This window comes from Talpa occidentalis, unplaced genomic scaffold, assembly GCF_014898055.3.
Source record: "Talpa occidentalis isolate TD23 unplaced genomic scaffold, MPIMG_talOcc4v2.1 talOcc4.17, whole genome shotgun sequence".
Taxonomy (NCBI): Eukaryota; Metazoa; Chordata; class Mammalia; order Eulipotyphla; family Talpidae; genus Talpa; species Talpa occidentalis.
In genome coordinates this window covers 33,469,844-33,478,962 of record NW_023601754.1, presented here as the reverse complement: position 1 = coordinate 33,478,962, position 9,119 = coordinate 33,469,844, and the positions used below count along the sequence as shown (strand labels likewise).

The following is a 9,119-nucleotide window of genomic DNA, read 5'->3' as shown; positions in this document are numbered from 1 at the left end:
TTTGTCTTTATGCTCATTCTTAAAAGCGTTCTGCTACTCGTCATAATTTCTTTCCTACCTTTATTTTCTTCTCTAGACTGTATGTCTCCTCACATGTACTCACAATTACTTTGAGAGAGGTGGTCCTTTTTTTTTTTGGTGATCCATTTCTACCTGCCATACCCTCCTGTTGTCCATGTTGCTTACCCTGTACCCACCGGGCCCTGTGCGTCTCTGGCTGGTCCTGATCACCCTCTTGTGATCACTTTCTTGCATCTCCCACCAAAGTGATCTGATTAAAGGCACAGTTGGGTAAGTTCCAGCCTCTGGGAATATCTCCTAATAGATGTCTAGTGCTGGTTGGCTCACACTCTGTCCAGATTCCATTATTTCATAAGTGAAGAATTTAAGGTCTAAGAAGATTTAATGACTTGTCCAGGGTTATTACACAGGTGGGCTATTATATCTAATTGCTGTTAAATAGGGAGTTCTAAAAGGCAATACACAGGTCTGTATTAAGATAAATTATTTGTAAAGGGGCACAACATGTAAGGACTCCCAAAGAGCAATGGCTTCTAGGTGGAAAAGTATAATCTGCACTTGTAAAGTACGCAACAAAATCTCTAGGAAGCAACCAGTTCTTTCTCAACTAAAACTCCCCCCAGAATGAAAATAAACACAAAAACCTCTGTTCTGGGGTCCCTGGTTTAGACTGCCTTCTTAAAATGAAATCCATCTTTTCCAGTGAGCTCACCAGGAAATTGCAAAACAAACCCAGTTTAAAATGGCTAAAAATATGCCACTTCATGTAAAAACAATGAGCTCTGTTCTTTTTGACACAGTGTAACTAGTACCAAGAAGAATACATTCAATGAGCTAAGTCACAAAAAAGATTTGAAAGTCGTAGGTGCTTTATTATAAAGAGGTTGGATTTTGGTTGTTGATTCAACTTTGTCATGATGGGGGTGTATTTTCAGGAGTAGTGAATTTGTTTCCGATGATCTGGTTTCCTCTTTAGACACAATGGAGAACTTGGAGTGTCTATGAAAACTTTCAGTGTCTGCGAAATAGCTCGACGGTTTTGGGGTGGCTGACATCACTGAACTTGGGGTAAGTCTCATTGAAACTAGATGAGAAATAGAAGTTTTCTACTCAAGTGTATGTGGAAAGGCACACATCACTGTAATAATGGGATAGCAATGTGCAGAAAACAACGCTTTTATAATTGAAAGTTTTTCCAAGAACGCTGAGAACTAATGTGACAAAGAGGAAGAGAGGAGCCCTGGAACTATCTATTCAGACTGCCATGCCAAAGGGACTAATCTCAGCAGGACTGAAGGATCAGGTTTGTACAGTCATAACCAAGTCACCTATTTTATTTGCATCGGTAAGCAGAGTGGTTCTGCTTTCCTGTAAGTTCATATTGATTTTTTATTCCATCTTCAAAACATCTGTGTCAAGTAAATGTTATGGTAACCATTTGGCAAACAAGAGTGGGCTAAGTGTCAAGCTGTCACCTGGATACGGGGTTTCTCATTTTTAATCTAGTTTATTTGACATAGCATAGACTGTGTAGACAGAAAGACAATCATTGTTGTCTTGACATGATTCCAAGTCAGCCCTTTGCTCACTGCGTGACCATAGAAGTTACTTGACTTCTTTGAGCCTCAGTTTCTTCAGAGATAGGGAGACACTAATGTAACCAAATTGTTGGAAGGATTAAGTAAAATAAGGTTTGAAAAAAATTAGCATAAAATAGCTAAGCCCAATTAAGTCTCATTTTCCTTTCGATTCCAGTTATCCATCTGCTGGAGATGTTTGTTATCTCTAATGTGCTAGAAAACAGTCCCACACTCACAGAGTTTGCAGAAACTTGAGAATTATTTACCAGGGAGGCACTTTGAAATTTTAAACTAGATTTCCCAGCGGTAAACAACTTTATGTTCAAAAAAAGATTCAAAATAAATGTACTCATATACTTGGTATGTATTTTTCTCCTCAAGAAAAAAAACAAATGTTAGCAGTCAACATCGCTGCACATGTTGCAACATCTACTAAGCGTAGCCATACCTGGCTCTGTCTGGTGGAATTAGATCTCCACAGGAATTTGCTTTGCAAATACTTGACAGAAAACGTGCAGCTATAAAATACTTCTAAGTCCACACATCTTCATCCTTGCTAATTCGAGATGTCATAAGAGTAAATTTAAAGAAGCAGGTAAATTAATTCATTTCCAGCCCAAAGCCAACTTTCAATCTTGTTTTCCCTGGATATCCCTTCGGAAAACCCTCTGAGATTTCCAGCAGAAGAAAGTCGATTAATTTCCCATGTACTTGTTGATGCGAAAGCTACCAGGATTATGGGTTGACTATTTCTAGTGTAGGGAAAGTAAGGGATGCAATTAATCTCTGAACTGAAATATACCTCTTTTCATTAATCTTTTATTGTAAATGAGCAAAGTAATTGAACCAGCACCACACTGTCAGAATGAATGCAATGCCGGTGGGATATGCTTGGGAGAGCACATACTGATTGAGTATTAAATATCTAACGGCAATAATTTACGGTTCATTACCTCTTTTGGAGTTTCTTCGTTGCAGAGAGCTTGAATTCTAAGCAGTCAGACTCGGAGTAGAAAGAGGTTTTCAAATGTGGAAGGCAGAAGTACACACACAGCACAGTCTCCTCATGTGGGCAGCCTCATCCTTATTTGAATCAGACTCCCAAGAGCATTGGCAAGCAGGGCCGAGTGTTCTCAGGACAGAAAGATGCCATCTCCTTATTCCAGAATCCCCGCTTGCCTCCCTGCGGTGTGTTTATGACGCGACCAGGTCGCGTGGACACCGGATGGTGAAGAAGAACCTCATCTGAGCGGGGATCCTGCCACCTCCCGTGCACATCCCCACCCAGGCCTCTGGTATTCAGGCAGCCTCACTTTGGGCTCCCTTTGGCCAAGCTACTGTTAACTGTGGTCTGCCTCCCCTGCGGCACAGTCTTGTTGCACGTGGAAGTGGGAGCTCTTTCCCCTGCTGGTGACAAAATAGATCACCTGAAACAATGTTCATAGAAATAGGTGTTTTGGATTTGAAGGTTGTGCCTTAAGCACGCGAGGTCGGAACAGGCCAAACACTTAAAACAACATGGGTTGCAGATCGGTGGCAAAGAGGTGCTGGGGCTCTTTGTGCAGTGATGGCTTTTTAACACATTCCTTTATTTTGGTTTTACCTCCATGTGCTGAGGTGCAGCTAATATTAAAACCAAATTTATTTCAGGAGAAAAACTGGGTGGCTGCCTTAGATTCCTAGTGTTTGCAATGTGTCTTTCCAATGCAATTTCAAGTAAAACCACATGGGCTTTGGAACTGAGGCGGATGTAAGTATAGAATCATGCCTGAGAATGTTAACTTTTCATGGCACCCCCCACCCCCGATCTAATAGGCGACGTGGAAGCTCTTCTGTCTCTTTGCCTGTTTCTGTGGTCCTCTCTGTCTCCATTTGGCTGACTCTCCACCTCTCACCATCCCTCGCTGTTCATCTCGTTTCGCTCTGTGTGACCATCTCCATTTTCTTCCTTTTTGGTGTCTCTCTCCCTCCGTCCACTCTGCCTCTGATTCTGTTTCTTGCCCCTCTGACATCTTTCTCTGCGCGCCGCCATCTTCGTCTCTGGGGCGTTCCTCTACGTCTGTGACGTCCTGTGTCTCTCCCTGTCTCCCTCACCTCGTTGTCTCTCCCACGTCTTTCTGCGTCCCTTTGTCTTCCTCTGAGGCTCTCCTTTCTGCACGTCTGTCTGTCTCGCGTCTCCGATGTGCACCTCCTTTCTGTGTCCCGCTGTCTCCTCCTCACCGGCTTCTTTACTTCCTGCCTGTTTCTCTCCCCTCGCTTCTGTGTCCAGCTCTCATCCCTGCCTGTGTGTGTCTCATCTACGTTTCTGTGTCCTTCTCTCATCTTTGTCTCTCCGCTGCTTCTGTGTTGACATCGTGTGTGTCTCTGTTTCTCCATCTCTGTCTCTACCACCGAACTGGCAGTCCGTGTATTCTCCACTCCCCTCGTTTCCGTCTGCGTCTCTCCTCTGTGTCTCTCTCATCCCTGTGCTCCGTCTCTCTCATCACCATCTGTTTCTGGGCCCGTCACTTTGTCACGTCTGTCTTCCTCTTTCCATCTGACTCTCCCCTTCTTGCCCAGTGTCTCCCCTTCTGGCTGTCTCATTTCTGTCGCCGTGTCCCTCTCTCTGCCGCCTGTTTCTCTTTCCAGCCCTGTCTCCTCTGTTAAACATTCTGTGTCTCTCTCTGGTGTATCTCCTTCTATCTCTGTCTCTCACCTATGTCTCGGTGTCTCCTGCCTCTCGTTTGTCGCTGCCCCTCTCTGTCTCTCCTTTCTATGTGGCTGTTGCTCCTCTCACCTCTACCATGTGTCCCTTTCTCTCCACCCTCTGCGTCTTCCCTCTCTGCCTCTCCCCTGGCGCTGGCATCTCTCTCTCTCCTCGGGCTGTGTCTCTCGTCATCTGTTTTTGTGTCCCCCTGTACTTCGTCTCTGACTCCCCATCCCCGGCCTTTTCTCTGTCTCCCTTCTAGCATCCGCATCTCTGGCTAAGTCTCTTCACTGCGTCTCCTTCCTCGTCTCTCTCATGCGTCTCCCGCTGTCTCCAGGCCTCTCCCGCCGCCCGCCCTGCGCCCTCTCCTCTCTCTGCGTGGCTCTCGTCCGTGCGCTCTCCCGTCTACGTCTTTCTCTCCAACTCTCATCTGCTTCCACGCCCCTCTGGGGCTCTACTCTCATCACGCCCTGTGTCTCTCCGTCCGTGTCTGCCCACCCATCTCTGACCTGGGTCTCGGAGTCACGCCTGTGTCTCTTGTGTGTCTTCCACCCCGTCTGCTTCCGTGTTCTCTCCTGGCACCTGTGTCTCGTCCTGGCCCTCTCCTACGGCTCACGTCCGGACTCCCTCTTCGTGGTCTCTTGTGTCTCTCTCATCCCTGTCACTGGGTTCCTCTTTCTGTCAGTCTCTCTCCTCTGTCTGTTATCCATGTGCTCCCTTAGGTCTCCTCGTCTTTCCATGCTCCGCGCTCATGTCCGACTCTCTCTGCTCCTGTGTGACTCCCCCCCGCCCCGGGTCTCTCCTCTCTCCACCCATCTGCTTTCCTGTCACTCTCTCTCGTGGGCCTATTTCTGTGGCCGTCTCTCCTCATCTGTCTCTGAGCTCGTCTCCTTGCTGTTTGTCTCCCTGCCCGTGGTTCTCAGTCTCTCCTGTATGTGTCACTTGTGTCTCTTCCCCGGCCTCGTCTGCTGCTGTGATCCTCTCCGTCCTGTGTCGTCTGTTGTTCCTCTCTGCTGTCTCATCTCTGTGCTCCTGTCTCTTTCATCTGTGCTTCCCCTTGGGTCTCTCTTGTCCCTGTCCCTCCGCCCTTTCTCTTCTGTCTGCTGCTTCCTGGCCCTCGTGTGTGAATCTCCTTTCTCGAGCTCTGTCACTCCTCTCTTAGCCCTGATTCTTGATTCTTCCCCTTCTGTGTCCTTCTCTCATGTCTGTCTCTCTCTCTTCTCTTGCTCTTTCTGAGTGTCTGAGTCTCTTCCCCTGTCTCCCTCTGTCCCTGCCCACTGCAGCTCTCTTTTCTCAGCCCCTTTTCGATGTTCCACTCTGCTGCGCCCCCCTCCGTGCTGAGTGTCACTGCCTTTCTCGTCTCTCGCCATGTCTGCTTCTGAGTCTGTCTCCGTCTCTCACTCCATTGTCCTCTCTGCCCTGTCGCCTCAGTGTCTCTCTGCCTGTTTCTACCCAAATCTTTCTTTCCAACACTGATAGGTCTTTCCTTTTCGCCTCACTATCTGCCCCCTGGTTTCTCCTCTGTACCTGTGCTGGCCTCTGTCACCTGTTCCTGTGTCTCATCTCTGTCGCTGCGTCCCTGTTTTACTCAGGCTCTGTCCTCTTCTGTGTCATGTCTCTCTCTGGCGGACCCGTCTGTCTGTTTCTCCTCCCTGAGTCTCTGTCTCCTGTCTCTGTGTTCCTCTCTGACTCTTTCCCCATGGCTGTCTGTCTCTCTCCTGTGCCTGTCCCTGTCTGTCTCCGCTTGGGGGTCTCTCTTACCCATGCCTCCCCCCGTGTCTCTGTCCTGTGCCCCCTGCTCCGTATCTCACCTCTTTCCCTGTCCTTCTGAGCTTGTCTCTCACCCTCGACTCTCCCTCTCTGCTCTGGCCCTCTCCTCTGTGTCGGTATCACTTTGAGACGCTTTCCTGTCTCTTCTCTCCCTCTCTGAGCGTCCGTCGCTCCTGTCTCTTTCTCCCCTCGAGTCTCTCCCCTCTGTGTGTCCTTCCTCCCTGAACTTGCTCTCCTGTCACTGATCCTTCGTCTCCGTGTCCCGTTTCTCTCTGCCTCACACTGTGTCTCTGCCTCAGTGTCTGTCCTCCCCCCTGCTTCCTGCCATGTCTCTCTCTGTCCCTCCCGCTATCTCTCCATGTCTCGTCTCTCTCCTCTCATTGTCTCTTTCTGAGTCTCCCCCCGTCTATCCACGGGGTGTGGTTCTCACCTCTGTTGCTCTGTCTCTCGCGCCTTGCCGCGTCCTGTCCGAGTCCCTCACGGGTCTCGTCTTTTTCTGTGTGTCTCCTCTTTCCGTGCCATCCTCACCTGAGTCTCTGCGTCCTGTCCCCTGTCCCTCCGGCCCGCGCTGCCGCTCCCCCGTGTCCCTGCTCGCTCCCGGCCGTGTCTCCCTCTCGTCCGTCCCTCTGCTCCTCTTTGTGTCTGTTTCCCTCCGGCTAGTCTCCGCGTGTCTCCTCGCTCTCCTCTCCGTGCCCCCTCTGGGGCTCGTGTCTCTGGCTTCCTCCCACGTGACTGTCATTTCCACCTGGGCTTCTCACCTGCCGGCCTCCATGTCCCCCGGGTCCCCTCTCCGGCCGCTTTCTCGCCGCTGTCTCTGGCCTCGACTCCCATTTCCCTTCCACGTGTGTCCTTCTCTGGCTCTGTGCCCGCGTCCCCGTCATCTGCTCTCTCGGCCTCCGGCTGCTGCATCTGTGTCTCTCTCCAGCTCGGAGTCTCTGGGGCCCGGTCCGGGTCTGTCCCTCTCCTGTCTTCCTTTTCTCCGTCCCTCTCTGTCGTGTCGTGCCTCTGTCGTTCCTGTCTCTGTCCCCGCGTCCCTTTTCTCTCTCCTGTGTTGCGCCCCGTCTCTCTCGGTGCAGCCACGCCTTTCTCGCTCCTTCCCGTCTGCTCCCTTGACGTCGTCCTCCTCTGCTCGCCTCTCGAGTCTTCTCTGGCTGCGGCCCTGTCTCTTCTCTCGCGGTTTCTTTCTGTGTCTGACCCTCCGTCCCCCTCCGTCCTCCCGTCCGCCGCATCTCTTTCCTCCCCGTCTGTTTCTCGCGCGTTTCTCACCCCCGGGCCTCTCGCCGGTGCGCGTGTCTCCCCTTCTGCGTGGGTCTCTGCGCGCCCCGCTGTCCCGGAGCCCCCCGGCCCCCCGGGTCTCTCCGACCCTGTCCGCTAAGCGCGTCCTTTTGTGTCTCTCCCTCCGTGCCTGGCTCTCCGTCCTGCTCTCCATCCGGGAGCTGTCTCGGGGATGGCTGTCGCCTTCTCTCTCCATGTGTCTCTCTTCTGTTTGCCGCCGCGCCGCGCTCTTCCTCTGCGTCTGTCCTCGGGGTCTCTCCTGTGCTGTCTCCTCTGTCTCTCCTGCCCCGTCTCTCCTGTGTGTCGCTGTCCCCGCCGTGCTCTCCAGCCGCCTCTCCTCCATCCGGGTCTGCCTCCCGCCCCTGTGTCCGCTCACTCTCTCCATCCCCGGCTCTCTCTGCTCTCACTGTGTCTCTGTCTCTTCTCGGGCCCCTGCGCGTGTCCCTCCTGTCCCCACCCGGGCCTCTGCCTGTCCCGTCTCCGCCTGCGTGGCCGGTGGCTCTCCGCGGCGCAGGCCCGTGTCTCCCTGTCTGCGTCCTGCTCCGTCACCTCTTTCCTCCGTGTCTCTGAGCTTGTGTCTTGGTCTCCCGTGACCATCTCTCCCTGCCTCATCTCTGTCTGTCTCCTCCTGCGTCTCCCCACCCGTCCCCGAGGCCCTGCCCGCTCGCTCTGGGCTCTCCCGTGTCTTCCCGAGCCCCGGCCCTGACTCACTCCCACCCGTCTCCTTCCCTGCGCCGGCTCTACCTGTGTCTCTCCACCGTGTCCGCCCACGTCTTCTCTGCTTTCCTTGTGCACCTGTCCCCTGCGTCTCTCCTTCTCTCATCCTTCTCCCGGCTCAGATGCCGGCTCCCGCCGTGCCCTTCTCTCTCTCCCGTGTTTCTCCTCCATCAGTGTCCAGGCTCCCTCTCCTCTCACCTGGATTAATGTGTCCCTCAGTTTCTCTCACCTGTCTCGTTGCTGCGTCTGTCTCCATCGCTCCATCTCCGCAGCTCTCCGGCCTGTCTGGCTCAGGTGTCCCGGGGCGCTCTCCTCTGTCATGTGGGTCTCACTGTCTGAGGCTCGCCGCTCTCCTGTCTTCCTTTGCGCTCTGCCACCCTCCGCTGTTTCTGTGTTCAGTCTCTATAGTTCCTCTCTCACCTCCGTCTCCCTTGTCTCCATTTCTCCCTTCTGTCTCTGTCTGCATCTCGATTCTTCTCTCATTCTGTGTCCCTATCTACTCTCTTGCTCTATTTCCTTTTTTTTTTTTTAAGATTTACTTATTTATACAAGAGCTGGGGTACAGGCCAGAGGCATGGGAGGGTGAGAGATTCACCAGAGACAGAGTGGGGAGCAGAACAGGCAGACTGACTGAAATACACTGCTGAGGGGAGCAGCAGGCGAGGTCTGCTGCACCATGTGGGTAGCTCCCTGGCTGGCCGGGAATTGAACCTGCGCTGCAGAGGCTGCAGACAGCATCACAGCGCTGTGCTTGACCCACTGCGCCGCGGGGGAGGCCCTTACTCTGTTTCTGTATGGGTCTCTCTCTGCTGTATCTATCCTTGTTTCTTCTTCTGTTTCCTGCAGCTCTCTCTCTTATTTCTATGTTGCACTCATCTGTCTCCCTCTCCAGGCTGCCTGTGTCTCGACTGCCCCTTACCTGTGCCGCCTCCTGATCTGTCTGTGGCCCCCTCCGTGCGCTGTCTCTGCTCTTGCTGGCTCTCTTTTTGACTCTCTCCCCTGTTCTGAATCCGTCTGACCCTGTCTCCTTTCCTGAGTGTCTCTCTGCCTCTGTTTCTGTCTGTCTCTCT

The 9,119-nt window shown here is 52.2% G+C and overlaps 1 long non-coding RNA gene across 4 annotated transcripts in view; it reads left to right on the top strand.

Annotated features, from left to right (window-relative positions):
- LOC119249240 (uncharacterized) overlaps positions 1-9,119 on the top strand; it is a 153,207-nt gene that overhangs the window by 133,295 nt on the left and 10,793 nt on the right. For all 4 annotated transcript variants that reach the window (XR_005126114.2, XR_008552480.1, XR_005126112.2 and 1 more), the window contains exon 5: positions 998-1,089. This is a non-coding gene — a long non-coding RNA (uncharacterized LOC119249240). The remainder of the gene's footprint in view (positions 1-997; positions 1,090-9,119) is intronic.